We start from the raw sequence: 17,978 nt of genomic DNA, 5'->3' as shown, positions 1-17,978 counted from the left end.
AAAGATACACAATTAAAATTTCAGGAAGATCAATGAATCTTAAACAATATTAGTTCAAAGAAATCCATACTCAGATATATCACTAAAAACTAAAGACAACCAAAAAGATCTTGAAAGCAAACAAGGAAAAACAACACTCCTTTTTGGTGAACAATTTAAGTGGCTGTGGATTTCTCATCAGAAATCATGGAATGCAGAAGTAGTGAGAAATCATGCTAAAGAACTGAAAGAAATTCACCAATCCAAAATTCCTTTCTAGCAAAAATATCCTTCAAAAATGAAGGGGAGTCCTGACCAGTGTAGCTCAGTGGGTTGGGCATCCTCCCACAAACCGAAAAGCTGACGGTTCGATTCCCAGTCAGAACATACCTGGGTTTCTGGCCAGGTCCCCAATGGGGGGCATGTAAAAGGCAATTTTGATCAATGTTTCTCTCCCTCTCATTTTCCCTCCCATCCCCTCTCTCTAAAAATAAACTTCAAAAAAATTTTGTATGCTTTTTTAGTGAGGACTTAACTGATCTTCAAGGTGTACAGTTGTTTAATGAAATAAAATAGAAAAAAGTTAAAGGGATGCTTAAGGGATGCTTACTTTCCTTTAAAAAATTGTTTATCATCAGTTCCTTCACATGTTAGACATTTAAAATTTATTTTAATTCATAAAATTATTTATGATATATTTTCTCAATATTTAGAGCTATAGCTCCTGTTGGTGTGGCTCAGTGGATTGAGCGCTGGCCTGCAAAACAAAAGGTCACCATCAGTTTGATTCCCATTCAGGGCACGTGCCTAGGTTGCAGGCCAGGCCCCCAGGTGGGGGTGTGCAAGAGTCAACTATCAATGTATCTATCTCCCTTCCTTCTCCTCTCTACAAGTAAATAAATAAAAGCTTTAAAAAACTATTTAGAGCTATAAATAAATCATTTAGTTTGGGGGAGAAAAAAAGTTTTAATTAAAATTGAAGTACTCTAATTTTTTTAACTTCTTATAATGGAAATTTAGAACAAACAAAAGTACAGAGAATACCACAATCAACAATTATTAACACTAGTTTTTCTTATTTCATCTATACCTCCAGGCTTCCCCCTTCACAAATGAAATTATTTTGAAGCAAATCTCAAACGTTTCATCCATAAATACTTAAGTATATATCCCTTAAAAAGAATAAGGTCTCTAATAGAAAAACAATAAAAAATAAATTTTAAAAAACCTCATTTTTTAAAAAACAAAAATACCATTTTACATCTCATAAAGTAACTATAATTCCTTAATATCAAAGTAGACAATGTCCTCAATTTTCATGGCGAAAAAAAAAAATCTTTTTTTTTTAACAGTTGGCTTGTTCAAATCAGTATTCAAAGATGACACATACATGTTACATTTGGTTAACACATGTCTTAAAGTCTCAATCTATGGGTTTCACCCTCCTTTCTTCCAATTTACTTACTGCACATTCTATATTTTGCTACTTGTAGAGTATTTTATCCCTTGTACTTCCTGAAAATTAGAATTAACACCTAGAGAATTGCTCAGATTCAGAATTTATTTTAGCAAGAAAACTTCAGTCAGTGTTGTATACTTCCAACCACACAACATCAGAACATACAAAATAACTGTGGTTTCTTTTTCAGAGATGCCAAAATGGATCGGGAACAGATGCTCCCCCTGATCCATTTTATTATCAAGTTTCTCATCAGCATTCCAAGTTGATTGTTTTAGTAGCCTTGAGGATCAGTATCTATACTCATTTAGGTGCTGAAAAATAGTGACAGTCTAACATTTCTTCTTCGTTTATAGCTGGTATCCCTCTAAAAAGAGATGTTTTCCTCCATATACTATTTGGTCACCTAAAGTCCACACAGTTCATACAGAAAAAAACAAGATAAGTACTTGATTCTATTCACTGATTTTCAGATTAGATGGTTTCACTGGCATACTCCAAAGGTGAAGATTGTCTTTTAATTTTAAGTATCATTAAGAATATTATATCATTTTGTAGAAAACCATAAATTTTAATATATTTTATGCTTTAATTACTATATTTCCTCTTTTGTAAACTTATTATGACCTTTGTCCACTAATTTATATACCATTTGTATGAGTTCTATTTTTTATATTCAATATGTTAAAACTTATACTGTCATATTTACTACCAATATTTTTCCAGTTTATTTTTCATCTTTTCATTACAGTTGTTTTTCCATAGTTTTTATTAATTTCATGTATTATAATCGATTTTTCTTATTTCTTTTAGCACGTCTACATTTAAGTGTAGCCTCCTCCCTTCAGTAGCTTAATATTTTTTCATTTGACTCTTTTAATTCACTAATTTTTAATAAGAAAATGTACAAAGACATAATGAGAAAAATGTAGAGACACACTAGCGAAACCCAAAAGGGAAAAATGGAGAAAAAAAAAAATGGCCCTTGCTGGTATAGCTCAGTGGATTGAACACTGGCCTGTGAACCAAAGAGTTGTAAGCCAGGTCCCCAGTTGGGGGCGTGAGAGAGGAAACCACACATTGATGTTTCTCTCCCTCTCTCTCTCCCTTTTCCTCTCTCTAAAAATAATAAATAAAATAACATAAAAATCTTTTTTAAAAATGGCCACATATGTTTCTCAGCAAAATACAGTATTCCGGTACAGTACTACTACAATATTATTACTGTATCACAATACTATTACATATTTTTTTACCACAGGTTTCATGTAAGTGGAAATACTAGTTTTATAAAAAACATTTAGCTCGATTTAACCACAGGAGGGCAGTGTTTATCAAACAAAATATCATTCCATTCTAACTGTTTATGGAACTACATAACACAATTTTTAGAAACTATGACAATCTGAATAACTGCTCAGAAGAATTAAAATCAACACTAGCCAGAATGAAAGCATAATAGTTTTTTAAAGCATGCTTAATATATCACTTTACTTATAGAACCTCACATCCAGCTAATAAACAGGATATAAAATTATACTGAGTAAAGAATAATCTAGATAGCCCCTAAGATTTAAGTTTGATTCTAGTCTAAATGACAGAAGTATTTCAATTATTGCTGCACTTTTGAGTTCAGTCTAAATATGCACAGATATGTAGAGCCTGCATTTTGTGTAATCTAGATCATTTTATTTTACATTTTAAATGTACAGATAAAACATGAAATTCTTTATAATTTACTTCAGTGCTATGTGGCTTATTTACTGTCCAAAAGCTTTAATTAGGTTAACCAATGTCACAATTTCCTGAGTTCGCCCAGGAAATATGCAGAATAAGAAATGATGAGAGCCTATGTTACAGAACAATATACACCAATGTTTAAGAGTCAGAGAAGAAAAACCAGTGAATAAACTAAGGAGTGGCCAGAGAAACTGGGAAAAAAATCAGAAGAATGTGTACCTCAGAAAAGACAAAACCATTCTAAGAAGGATGAAGTGGTCAACAATGTCAAAAACGTCCTAAAAGTTGAGATAACAGCTTCAAAATCCACTGTATTTGACAAGGAGCTCTTTACAGTAATTAGCTTTACAAGTTCAGCTTCCATTTAATCAGAAGGAAAGAAATCAAACTTGAGAGGGTTTAACACTGAATGGGAGGTCCAGAGGTGGCAACAGGGAGTTAATACAACTCCTAGAACAGTGAAGGAAATACGATGTCAAGGAATTTTCTCAAATGGATTTGAACAAGTTTCACTTGACAAGGATAAAAGGACACAAGTATCCTCAGCGATCCCAACTTTCTGCATCCCAACATGGGAGGCAAATACAACAGATTCAGATACAAATGAGAGACAAATCCCTCATTATTCAAACCTGTGCTAATTTGATACTCAGAAACAAAATTCAGAGGACGCAGTATCCCTCACCTATACAAACACTCATTGTGTGAGTTCAGGAGCTGAACAGATAATAACAAGAAATACATGAAATTTAGGTGGAAGAAATAATTAATAGAGTCCAATATTTGAAAAAGAAAGAAGGAAAAGGACCTACCTGGCTGCTTAGCAGTATCTCTTGATCACTACCTCTGTCCTGAGATGCACTTCTCTGTTCAGCTTCTGTGACACCAGACTCGCCCTCTTTCCCTTCTACTCCTCCACCAGCAACTTTTCTTTCTCCACAATTTTAATGTTCATCTTCCTCAGGATTCTCTAGTCTCAGTTTCTACTCTCCTTGGACATCTCATCCTCCCATGGTTTCAAAAATAATTATTCTCCTACAGCAGTACTCTATATACCCCCATCAGTGCTTATCACACTGTATTTATTGTAACTGCATTTTAAAACATCTGTCCTGCCCACTGGTACGAAAAGTTTCAGGAGGGCTGTGACCATCTGTTTTCATCCAGTATCCCCAGTGCCTATCTACAGTAGACCTAAAACATGTGATGATGGTTGACTGATGGAATTAGGAACACAAGCTTTAGACAATAGTAAAAATGCCTTCTTTTTTCTTTCTTTGAACAAAAAAGATGAAAGGTGAGTGCAATTGCAAATAAGTTTGTAGATTTGTGGGCAGAAGCTTGAATAATTACAAATATATATATACAGAGAGGCAGCTACAGAAAGCCAGAGAAGATTACATAGGTTGGCTTCACAAGCCCACGGGTAGTTTTACCTCAATTCTGTACAGCTCTACCAAGTCATTCTGATACAGTTAATTACTAGTTTAGGTTCTTTTTACCTGATTATCCAAGAAGTCCAGATGTTATGTGCACTCCCTAGTTCAAGCAACAACGAAGTTCTCAAAACCTAATTTTCCTGGCCCTGGCTGCTTAGCTTAGTTGGTTAGAGCGTTGTCCTGATAACGCCAAGGTTTTGGGTTCAATCCCCAGTGAAGGCACATAAAAGACTTGGCCAATAAATGCATAAGTAAATAAAACAACAAATTTAATTTTTCTCCTTCTCCTTTCCTATCTCTCTAAAATCAATAAATAAAAATGTTTTAAAAGATAACCTAATCTTCACAAAATTCTTAAGACTTAATAACACTTAATATTTATCTAGCATTTAAGTGCCAGATACCATTCTAAATGCTTCACATACATTAGCTCGTTTCATCTTTACAATAAACTTAAAAGGTAGGTACGATTATGGCATTTTTTTCCATACTGAACTCTTATTTTAACGGACATTTACTAAGTACTAAGTACTCCTTAAATGTCAGAAACTGGGGACACAAAGATGAATAAGAAGCAATCCCTATAGTTCACAACTAGGGTAGTGGAAGGTGGGGGAAGAGAGAGACAACATTTATGAGAGGAAATACTAAAAAAGATATCAAGAACTACAGAAACAAAAGCAAAGAACCTTTAATTCTGCCTTTAAAAATTATGCAATATTTCAAATACAGAGGAAACTACAAAATAATAAAAGTTACATACCAACATTAGGCTGGTCAGAAAGTCCACTACGTTTTTTCTGAACAATGGCTCTAGTAGATGAAAGAATATATCCAACATTTTTGGTGCATTATGCTTTATTATCTCAAGAAAGCTAAAAATGCAACTGAAATGCAAAAGGTGATTTGTGCAGTATATAGAAATGTCATGACTGATCAGACGTGTCAAAAGTGGTTTGTGGACTTCCGGTCAAGATGGCCACAAAGTAAACATGGCTCACCTCCTTGCACAACTAAAATATAGAACTAAAATTACAACTGAAATGTAGAACAACCATCACTCAGCACCATCAGAAATCAAGCTGAATGGAAGTCTGACATCTATGAAATTAAAGAAAGCGCATGCATCCAGACTGGTAGGAGGGGTGGAGATGCGGAACAAGCTGGTCCCACATCCATGTGTGGTAGATAAAAATTCAGAGGGATATCTCGGGAGCAAGGGGTCTCAGCCCCACACCAGGCCCCCCAGCACAGGGTTCCAGTGCCAAGAAGGCAAGTCCCCATAACTTCTGCCTGCAAAAATCAGTGGAGAATGAGTCAGTGGAAGAAACTTCTGGAGCCCCAGGCAGTTCCTCTTAAAGAATCCACATACAGACTTACTCAGACTCACTCCCTCTGAGCTCCAGCACCAGGGTAACAGTCTGAAAGGCACATACAGGGAGAAACTGAAATGTCTGGCATCAAGGCAAGAGCTCAGAGACAGCTATCTTCCAGACAGAAAGGCGGGCAGAGGCCACTGCCGCTTTTTGGAACCCTCTCACGAAGAGCCACAGAGCCAGCAGACTGGTACCACATATGACACTCCATCAACCTGGCTAACACTGTTTGCCCTGCCCTGGAGATCCCCTGTGACTCCATCCCACCCAACTTACAAGCCCACCCAAACCACTAACCATAACTTTCCATATGAATGGCTGGTCTTGGCTCATGCTTCACAACTTCCTAAATCCTCTGAAACAAGCAATAGCTGGCCTCAGCGAGCCCTCAGCCTGGGTACCTCTTGCTAGTGGCCCCAGGCCCAGCACTAGGAGCAGCCAGGATACATTCAGTTTGGCTTCAGCTGGAAATCTCCAAGCTCAGCACAAGTGGCAGACATCTCAGATGCTTTATAGTTCATACAGGGTGGCCCCTGGCAGAACACAGGTGAGGGCTGACCTTGCACCACCTGGGAAACCCCAGGGCTTGCACACCCAGTGGACAACTACAGACCACATCAGAGCACCACCACCCTGCCCCTACACAGCTGATCCCCACTGAGGGTGGAGGTTGATGGTCAGTGGTCCTTGCAGCTGACAGGCCTGGGTAAATCCCTCCCGGTGATTTGCCAACAGCAATCAAGGCTCAACTACAGGAGGAGGATGTACTCAGCCCACACAGAGGGCGCGCACCTCAAGTGCCCACCTTGGATGATAAAGAAGGCTGTGCCACTGGACTCTACAGGACACCTACATTAGGCCGCGCTATATTTTCAAAAGTAAAAATATTCAATCCTTCAAGGGTTCAGTAAGATAGGCACATACACAGTACACAGCTGGGAAAATAAACTGATACACCTTTCTGAAAAGCAATTTGGTAACATGTAACTTGAAGGGCCTTTCAAAGACTGACATCCTCTTACCCAACAACTTTTCTTCCAGCAATCTATAAAAGCAAAACAACAGAAATACATACAAGATCTAGCCATAAAAATGTTCACTGCAGTATTATTTGTAAGTTATAAAAATTAACAATAAAAATTACCAATATTAAGATAATAAATCAATTTAATTCCTCTCCCAAAGAGATCTTCAGTTCAAGAAGTCTCTTTATCTTTATAGCCCTCCAATTAGACAATACATGAAACATAGGAAGAACCCAATAAATTATTTCTAAACTGAAGTGATAATTATGTTGTCATTAAAGATATTATTAAGCAGTTTTCAATGCTGAGGAAATGCTTATTATATGCGAAACCCACATGCAAAATTGAACACACAATAAGATTTCAATTAAGTAAAGAAATAACCAGATAGATCCTTTTGTAGTTCCTAAGTGTGATGACTGGATGTTCAGGCTCTTGTGTTGAGATGTGCCTCCCTCGAACCCTGTAATACATGGGCACGTTACCCACATGACATTAAAAAAAAGAGAGACAGACAGACAGACAGACCGTGGCTGGGTCGCTCAATTGGTTAGAGCACTGTCCCAATATGCCACAGTTGTGGTTCGATCCCCAGTCAGGGCACATATAAGCATCAACAGGTGAATGCATAAGTAAATGGAAGGAGGAAGGGAGGGAGGGAGGGAAGGGTCAGATAGAAGAATTAGAAATAAATGTCAAAATGTTGTGTTATTACATCAGATCAGAATTATTAACTTACAATCTAGGCCCATAGGATACACAATTACCTTCAGAATTCCTTGAACCCCTTTGGAATTATTTAGTGTTTTTATCTTTTTCCAGAAAATGACCCACAGCTTTCATCAATTTCCAAAAGGGAATTCTGACCCCAAAATAACTAAGAATACTCCCTTGTCCGGCCAAATCAGGATGTTTTTCCTGTCTCTTTACACTTTTATTTTTAAACTTTCCACAGTGCACATCAGCCAGATAATCAAGGAAAGGGGAAGGGGGGAATTAGGTCAAAGTGTCCACAGTTCACAAAAATAAATGATTAATCCCTAATAACAAAAAATGTTAAAGGACCAGCTTATTGACACATTTCCTTAAAACATTCCTATCAGCTCAAAGCATATAGTTTTCGTTTGTTTTAAATAATGCTTCTGATTTGCCTAGTTCTGGTCCACATTGAAGAATCAAGATTTCATACTAGGTCCAGCCAACAAAGGAGAAGGAACGGAAAAGGAATGAAGTAGGAACCCTATTCCGGTAGAGCCACTCTACAAATACAATGTATTACTATTACAAAAGAATTTCAATAAAAGCATTTTATGTCTAAGCTAAAAAAAAGTAAGTTCCAAATTCTAGGGTTGTTTGGCCATTTCTGATTTTTAAAACATTTCAAATGAAATTAAGTGAGTTAAACCATATACTTAAAAAACTAGAATTGGTATAGCAATCATAGATGCTAATTAAAGTTAGGGTGCACCTCTCATCTCAACTTTTTCTCTACTACAATTCTCATTTATGATTACATACAATACAGAAATAAGAGCATATGAAGAATAAAAGCAGTAGAGTTGATTTCAAAGATATATCAAACTTTCAACTGTTCAAAAAGTCTACACTTTTTCCAAATCACATTAATGGAATGGGCAGGAAACCTCAATAATTACAAAAACCATAAAGGGGTCAAAACTTCTGTTCTGATTGTAATGCAATAAAAGCACACAGTACAAAAATTAAGTCCTTAAAATTGTTTTTAATTCCTACACCCAAAAAATCTTGGACCAAGAAGGAAATTATAACTATAATATCTAGAGATAACATAAGTAAATGAAAGGTAGAATCATAGAAAAAAATTAATTAGCAGTAGATAGGTTTCTCTTCTCTTAAACTACTCGATTATTTTACCACATATAACCAATAAATATCTGAGCATATCCTATAGTTCCAAAACAAGTATTCTAAAACATCCACATTTATATTCTACTATGCTCAATATATCTCCAGATTCAAATCCACCGTCTCTCAAAAATGATTCTCATGTATGCCTTTGATTATGTACCTATCCTCAGTTCAAATACCCTTCCCTCCCCCCCCAAAACCCATACCAATACTTAACCTTTTTTACAAATGCAGACCCTCCAGAAGAATCTGATGACAGCTATGAAGACCCTTCCCAGAAAAAAATTAAATGTCTGATGGTTAGTTTCTGTGGGCCCACAGACCCCATGAAACCTAAGGTAGTTTGTGTTTTTAGCAACTTGCCTACTATTCAATATTCTTCTAGTTGGAAGTTCTTTTGGAGATCTAACCCCTCCCTCCATTCTCAATTTATATGGTAGGAACCAAAACCAGCAACACAGCATGAAACCCATTAGCAGTTTTCAACCTCTTGACCAGTAATTGGTTTATAAATGGGCAAAAGACTCAAACTAAAGGTAAAGGGACAAAATAACAAATAAAAAACATTTTTCGTCCCAGCAACTAATGGACTTAACTTTGAATGGTGAACGAACGACTGAAGCTAACATCTTTCAAACACTCCAAGACAAACTAAAAAAGAGAAAAAACCCAACCATACCTGAAGCTCTTCCTCCAAATATTTCAGTAACAAACAAGTAAATTCCCTTTTCTTTCTCCTACCAGTTTGGGTAGGTATTCTACCACTTTCCAAAAAGTCTTGCGATAGAGCCCATTTCTCCACCGAAACTAAGAACTCCTGAAACAGACAACAACTCTACACAGCTAACCCTCAGCACCTGCGGATTGAACCAACCATGAATAGAAAATATTCCTGACCCACACTTGTTGGTAAAACGCGGTTGGGAATGTGAAAAGTTTCAATCCGTGGTTGCTTCAATCTGCAGATGCAAAATCTGCAGATACAAGGGCCAACTGTACTACTGAAAAGAATCCCCATGTAAGTGGACCCGTGCAGTTCAAACTCCTGTTGTTCAAGGTCAACCATATTCTGAATCCATATACATGGATTCATAACAGTAAAGCTAATTATGGTGAATAGAATGGCAATAATTAGAGCCTACTTAAGTCACAAAAAGCTTTTAAACCATACTAGGAGGAAAAGTCACGTGATTTTTTATTCAAGTTCTTTAAATTACTGGAATATATAATGAAATATTCCCAGCCAAAACAATGTCTTAAAGCTACCAAAACAAGGCAATTGTCTTAAGACTGACTCCACAGCTTCCCAGATGTCAAACAGAATCTGGAATTGCACATCTTCCTTAAAAAAAACAAGCTCAGCCCTGATAGGTGTGGCTCAGTTACCTGGACATTGTCCTGCACAGCAAAAGGTCACTAGTTCGATTCCCCAGTGAGGGCACATGCCTGGGTTGCAGGTTTGGCCCAGTTGGGATGCGTCTGAGAGGCAACCCTGTCTTTTTCCCTCCTTTCCCCTCTAACTAAAAATAAATAAATAAAATCTTTAAAAAAAAAAAAAGGAATCAGAAGAGAACTAGAAGGAAACCTTTTCAAGGGGATAGGTAACTAGTAATCTCAACTTAAAAGTTCCTGGATTTCACCTTTCTTTTAGGAGAAAACTCAAAGTTTTCTTGCTGTAATAACAATGTCACCACAAAAGCCTGACAGAGATACAATTTCTATTTAAAGTTCCAGTTTGAAGGTGGATTAAAATATCCCTTTTCTGCCCTTGCATAGTTTAAAAGAAAGAAAAACTGCAGGTACTGTAAAGAGAACCTGACTAAACAGTGAGGGCAAGTTGCACAATATTAGGAAGGAAAAGAAAATACAACTTGATATCACTGTATATGCACAGATTTCTGAATCTCATCATGACGATCTTCCAATATCAAGACTCTGCTTTTAGCTTCTGCCCTTCCTAACTCCTTACTTGCTGACAGGAGGCCTAGTGAACAGCACTATAGTTCCTAGCTATCTATCTCCCCACACTCGTCTAAAATTTAAAAAATATATACCCTCGGGTGAGGACTTAAAGAAAAAAAGAAAAAAAAATTTAAAGAACAAATAATAACAGATCTACATGCAGTCAATTCTCACTATTCACAAGAGTTATGTTCTGTAAGTCAGCACAAACACTAAATTAGCAAATACTGAAACAATGCTATTAGAGGAAATACAGAACTAGGTTCCTGCAATCCTTTGGTCACATTACTGTTCAACTGATCGCTACATAACCTTGTTTTCTGTTTAAAGATATTTTATTTAAAAGATATTGAGTCACTAACATTGAACTCACCGCCAACAGCACTGTAACTCATGCCTAATCAAAGTTATCTAACACACACACTTTCTCCAGAAGTCACATCACAGCCGTCTCCCACTTAAGAACAGACAGCAGCCCCTAGCCGAGTGACTCAGTCGGCTGGAGCATTGTCTGTACACCAAAAAGTTGCAGGTTCAATTCCCACCCAGGGCAAATACCTAGGTTGTGTGTTTACTTCCCAGTTGGGGCACATACAGGAGGCAACAGATCAATGATGTTTCTCTCTCTCAAATCAACAAACACATCCTTGGGTGAGGATTTAAAAAAAAAAGACAGAATATGGACAGCACACTTCAGGACTACACTTGGAAAGCATTTTAAACAGTGAGAACACCAACAAAAAGCATAAAAATGCAAAAATCATGGTTTAAGTAGACCACAAAAAAGACACGTTTCCACTATGAGAACTGAAACAAGAAGGCAGAACATCATATTGTTCAACCACAGCAGGGACCTCAGCTGGGAATATCTGCATCAGGTGACTCAAATTTTTTGCCACTCTGCATGTCTATGACCACAAAAGTGTCATGAGTATTGACTAGGGGGTTAAGAGTAAATTTAGCAAAAAAGTGAATTCACAAATATTAAAACTATGAATAATGAGGACTGACTGTAACCTCTTTCAGGAAATAGAACAGAAAGGAAGAATTCCCATCTCTTTTTTATGAGGCCAGTATTATCCTGCTACCCAAAACCAGACAAAGACAGTTCAAAAAAATACAGATTGATACCGCTTATGAGGAAAATTGTGAATGTCCTCAATAAAATATTAGTAAATCCAGCAAAATATAAAAAGTATATACAACAACCAAGTGAGATTCCCTCCCCAAGAAACACAAGGCCCATTTAAAATTTGAAAAACAATGTCATCTACCATATTAATAGTCTAAAAATTAAAAGCAAATGATTGCATCACCCTGGCTGGTGTGGCTCAGTGCATTAAGCGCTGGCCTGTGAACCAAAAGGTGGCCTGTTCGATTCCGTATCAGGGCACATGCCTGGGTTGCGGGCCAGGTCCCTGGCTGGGGGCATGCAGGAGGCAACCAATTGATATTTCTGTCTCACACCAACGTTTCTCTCCCTTTCTCCCTCCCTTCTCTCTCTAAAAATAAATAAAATCTTTTTTTTTTTTTAAAGCAAATGATTGTATCAATGATTCATTATAGGATTTGGCGAAATTCAACATCCATTGATGAGATAATGGAACTTCCTCAACATGATAATAGATACCTATTTTTTAAAAACCTACAATTAATATACTTAATGATGAAAAGCTGAGCTTCAACCTATAATCAGGAAGAAAGAATCTGCAAAAAATCACATATCCAGCAAAGGACTTGTATCCAGAATATATAAAGAATTCTCAAAACTCAACAGCAAGAAAACCAACCCAGTTAAACAGTAGGCAAAAGACTTGAACAGATATTTTACCAAAGAGGATCTATAATGGCAAACAGACACAGAAAAAGATGTTTAATAACATCATTAGAAAAATTAAAATCACAATGATATACTACTACACATCTATTAGAATGGCTAACGTTAAAAAATGCTGATAATACCACCATGACCTAGCAAGAATGACGAGCGACTGGATTTCATGTGTGTGTGTGTGTAGCTGGTGGAAATACAGAATGATCTATAGCCGCTGAGAAAAAGTTCTGCAGTTTTCTTATAAAATTAAACATATAGTTAGTTACTCTATTACTCTGCAAGCCTGTCACAAAGTGGTGGTCTCCAAAACTCCCCAGAGCCTGCAGGTTGGGGGATGGGTAAAAGAGAACAGCTTTTAAAAGGTCTTTGCAAGACGATGGCTATTAGCTAGTGTCTTAGGTATGCAAATAGTTTGGTTCTTCCAAGGCCCCAAGGAGATGGGAGGGAATGTGACCAAAGAGTGATGAGGAAAGAGCGTACAGAGCCTGCGCAAGGTTCGGTGAATGGTCAGAACCAGTTACCGTGCCCACTGCGTCGCAGGACGCAGTCAGGGATTTAAAGATAGGCGGCAGACATTTGGATACGAGAACTCGACGCAGCTAGGAAAGGAAAGGGAGAACTCCATGTGGCTTGGAAATGGAGAATAATATCATGTAACTTTGAAAGGGCAAAGAGAAAACCATGCGTGATCCAGTGCAACACGGCACATGTTTTCCTGGACTGTTATATGGAGGCTGATGACATCATACCCTAGATACTGAGGGAGACAGCTGACAGATAAGGGATAGGGAACTTCTGGGCATGGTTTTGGCTTCTAGCCTTTTGGGGAGCAAGGGAAGTGCTGGGTCCCGTGGGAGAACAGGGCTCTGAGTTGCAGAGCTCACTGCCCTCCCCAGGTTGGAATATTGTAAATAAAGACCCATTTTCCTCAACACTAGTTGTTGGGTTTTACACCAAGGCGCCACGGGAAAGAACCCTCTTTCGCTCTGTAACAAGCCCAGCCCTGGGTATTTTACCCTAGAGAAATGAAAAGTTATGTTCAAAGAAAAATCTGCCGACAAATTTTACTGCAGCTCCATTCTTAACTGCCAAAAACAGAAACAACCTACATGCTTTTCAACAGTGAATAACAAATTATTATACATTGGCACAATGAACTACCACTTAGTAATAGAAGAGAATACACTATTAATACACAAAACAACATGGATAAATCTCAAAGGCCTTTAGCTGAATTAAAGAAACTAGTCTCAAAAACCTATATATTATATGATTCATTTATATAACATTCTCAGAAAGGAAAAATACAGTGATAAACTTGTCAGTGGTTGACAATGGCTGGGGCAGGTGGAGAGTGACACAGCAGGATGACTAGTCTTTTGGCCTCTACCTGTCAGGGTGGTGCTTACATGTGTTAAATTCACAAAACGGTTAAACAAAAAGGTCAATTTTTATTCATGTTACTCTTTAAAAAAAGGAAAAAAACATTAGCCCTGGATGGTGTAAGCTCAATAGCTTGAACACTGGGCTGAGAATCAAAAGATTAGTGGTTCGTTCCCAGTTAGGGCACATGCCTAGGTTACAGGCCAGGTCCCCAGTTGAGGGCCACACAAGAGGCAAGGCAACCACACACTGCTGTTTCTCTTCCTCTTTCTCCTTTCCTCCCCTACTCTCTAATATAAATAAATAAAATCTGTTAAAAGAAATCTAAATCCAAAATATTGGGATAAGATATTAGGTGTGTATATAAGTAAGGAAAAGAAAAGAATGTCACTACAGCATTAAAATGTTCACTTAAAGTTATCTAACTTTCTTAATACTGTGGGGCATTTACGACACAACTGCATAATGGAGAATTATTCAGCCATTCTACAGGGGTTATTAGCAACCCTGGCCAGGTAGCTCAGTAGCTTAAAGCTTTGTCCCAACATGCCAAGGTTGTGGGTTTGCTCCCCAGTCAGGGCACATATACAAATCAATGAATGAATGCATAAATAAATGGAACAACAAATAGACTGTCTCTCTCTCTCTGTCCTTTCCTCTCTCTAAAAATCAATCAATAAATAAAATGCTTTTTTAAAAATTTTTAAAGGATTATTAGCAAAACCAGAAAATGACATAAAATGCTTTTTTACCTTTTTTATTCATTAATTTTAGAGAAAGGGAGAGTGAGAGAAACATCAATTTGTGGTCCCACTTACTGATACATTCATTGGTTGATTCTTATAATGTGCCCTGACCAGGGAATGAACCCACAACCTTCACTATCTGGAGGACACACTGAGCTTAACCTGGCCAGGGCGAGTAAAATACTTTTTAATACAAAAAAAGCAGCCCCGGCCTGCATGGCTCAGTTGGTAGGAGCATTGTCCCATAACCAAAGGGTTGCAGGTTCCATTCCTGGTCAGGGTACATACCTAGGTGGCGAGTCCAATCCACAGTCCAGGGACCCATGAACCAGGCACATGTGGAAGGCAACCAATCAATATTTCTCACATCAATGTTTCTATCTCTCCCCCTTTCTCTCTCTCTCTCAAAGCAATGAAAAAAAATGTCCTTGGGTAATGATTAAAACATATATATATCGTCGTCGGCAGCCGTCCGTCTCGAGAGACGATGGTGTAGCTTCTCAAGAGTCTATCTGCACCGCCGAGAATGGCTGTGCAGTCCGACTCGGGAGTGACATGGTTTCTGTCTCCTCCCGTGTTGAATCGACATCTTGCGATGACGCTGAAGCTACAGAGCCTGGGCAGGGTAATATGGAGGGTCTGCTGTTGCCCATGCAGCAGACCCCCCCTCTCTTCGCAGCTGAAGGGTCCAAGGGAAAGACGGAGTCGATACAGCTTGGGTTCAGGTGCGCCGCAGGAGTTGCCGGTGTTGATCACAACATCAAACCGCCTTAGGGACTCCGGCTCCGGATTTTCTGTCGGGGTTTACTCCCTTAGCCTTTCCCCTGAAGAGGTATGCCGCAAGGCAGCGGAGGTTTTTTGGAGTCAGAGTTTTCCTTCTCTGATGTACCCTGACTGGAAGATCGAACCAGCGACACTTAGCTCGCAGGCCGATATATATATATATATATATATATATATTTTAAAAAAGATTAGAAATAGAAAAAGAGAAATTACAACTATACAAAAAACCATATCAAAGACTATTTGGAAATATCCCAAAATGTGAAGCTATATTGTGTCAGAAGGTAGTGATTTTCTTCTCCGTTTTCCAAGTTAATTTAATTTCTATAATTTAAATAATCCATGAAACTTTTGTGAAATGGAGGAAGCCTATGTTAGATTTTACTGTAACTAAATGTAACATTAACAGAGAAAACAACAACAACACACTGATCCTAACTTAGAAACAAGATTCAGAGACTTCCGGCCAAAATGGAGGTCTAACCTGACACGCTCCAACTCCCTCCACAACTAAGAAGGAATACAACTACCGCAAAACCAGAAATAACCAGAAGTTCCAGAAAATAAAGCTATATGGAAGTCTAACGTATGAAGTTATAAAGAAGTGGTGCTCGTCTGGACGGGTAGGAGGGGCAAAGGTGGGGAGGAGAGATCAAGCTGTGCTGGCAATAGAGGCTGCAGCGACAGCAGCGGGACTGCGGTAAGCACAGACACCCGTAGTTAAAGAGGCAAGAAATACTTGGGGAGCACCCCCGGCTGCAGACCAGACCCGTCAGCTAACCATTCCAAGCTGGGGAAAGCAGACGCCCAATGCCTCGGAGTGTGAAGGCCTGAGGGGGTGGGGATGGAGGAAGAAGCTCTTGGTCTCTTAGAGGAGAGTAAACGGGGAGAATCCATCTTGGACGCCCGCCCCCACACAAAACACCACAGCGTGGTGAGAAAGGTTGCCCTGTTGTGACTAGTGCACCAGGCTCCGCCCCAATAGCGGAGGAGGTTGACAGCCCCGCCCAGGAAGCAAAGGTAAACACAAAACTGTCAGAATGGCAGGAATAATGATAGAGATAGCAATCACGCAGCTGACCAGCCAGCAAATATCTAATCTAACGCATCAGCAGATAGGAAATCTCTCTGAGGCACAGTTCAGAGCTTTGGTTATAAAAATGCTTACAGACCTGACAGCAGATCTTAAACAAGATGGGGAAGGAATGAAGCCTACTCCTGCTGAAGTAAACAAAAACACATACGAAACTAGTGGTGAGGGTAAGAAAACCAGGGATCAAATCAACAAATTGGAACATAGGGAAGGAACAAACAGTCAACCAGTACAGAAAGAGGAAACAAAAAGTGAGGAAAATGAGGAAAGGCTCAGAAACCTATGAGACAGCTATATGCGGGCCAACATCTGAATCCTAGGGTTGCCAAAAGGTGAAAATGAAGGACTAGAAATTGAAAATGTGAAAAAATAATGACTCAGAACTTCCCTAACTAGGAGAAGGAAATGAGACTTACAGGTTCAGGAAGCACAGAGTTCCAAAAAAACTGGACCCAGGGAGAGCAACACCAAGACACATTTTAATCAAAATGTCAAAAATTAAGGATAAAGAGAGAATCTTAAAAGCAGCAAGAGAGAAGAGAATTACATATAAAGGGGTCCCAATAGGACTATCAGCTGATTTCGCAAAAGAAACTCTGCAGGCAAGAAGGGACTGGCAAGAAATATTCAAAGTAATGAAAAGCAAAAACCTACAGCCACGATTACTCTATCCAGCGAAACTGTCATTCAGAATAGATGGGCAGAGGAAGTGCTTCCAAGAAAAAGTAAAACTGAAGGAGTTAATCAGATCCAAACCACTGTTTAGGAGAAAGAGGATCAAAACTATGAACATTAAAATGAAAACTGTATCACAACAACCAACAACAGAAGCTAGGGAATCGAAAAAAAGGCAAACTAAGTAGGCAACGAGAGTGGGAAAAGAATTATAGGCACAGGGAACACTTTGGGGTGAGGTCAGCAGGGAGGGGGAAGGGAGGGAAAAGGAGGGAGATGATACAGGGGTTAAGAAGTATAGTAGGAGGGAGTGGAGTAGAAAGGAAGATGTTGAGAAGAACTATATGCACAACCAATGGGCATGGACTAACGGGGAAACAACTGGAGGGAGGGTAGTCACTGGGTGGAGGGGAACAAAGGGAAAAGAAATTGGGACAACTGTAACAGCATAATCAATAAAACATATTGAAAAAAAAAAGAAAGAATGAAGATCACAAACACTAAAGTGAAGTAAATCTGTAAATTGTAAAGCCTCATCCAAGTCATTAATAAGAAACAGGACTGACAAAAACCTGATTAGAGATTAAGAAAATATCT

General features: G+C 38.5%; 1 protein-coding gene and 1 non-coding gene across 2 annotated transcripts in view; one reads left to right on the top strand and one right to left on the bottom strand.

Annotated features, from left to right (window-relative positions):
- ASXL2 (ASXL transcriptional regulator 2) overlaps positions 1–17,978 on the bottom strand; it is a 119,447-nt gene that overhangs the window by 85,878 nt on the left and 15,591 nt on the right. The gene's annotated exons all lie outside the window — the stretch shown is intronic.
- LOC150005774 (small nucleolar RNA U13) lies at positions 7,410–7,513 on the top strand. Its single transcript, XR_016512213.1, has one exon. It is a non-coding gene; the product is annotated as a small nucleolar RNA U13 (small nucleolar RNA).

The sequence above is a fragment of the Furipterus horrens genome, unplaced genomic scaffold (assembly GCF_987537825.1).
Source record: "Furipterus horrens unplaced genomic scaffold, mFurHor1.1.pri manual_scaffold_6, whole genome shotgun sequence".
NCBI lineage: Eukaryota > Metazoa > Chordata > Mammalia > Chiroptera > Furipteridae > Furipterus > Furipterus horrens.
Note: the sequence above shows the minus strand (reverse complement) of the source record. Positions and strands in the feature narration are given on the sequence as shown.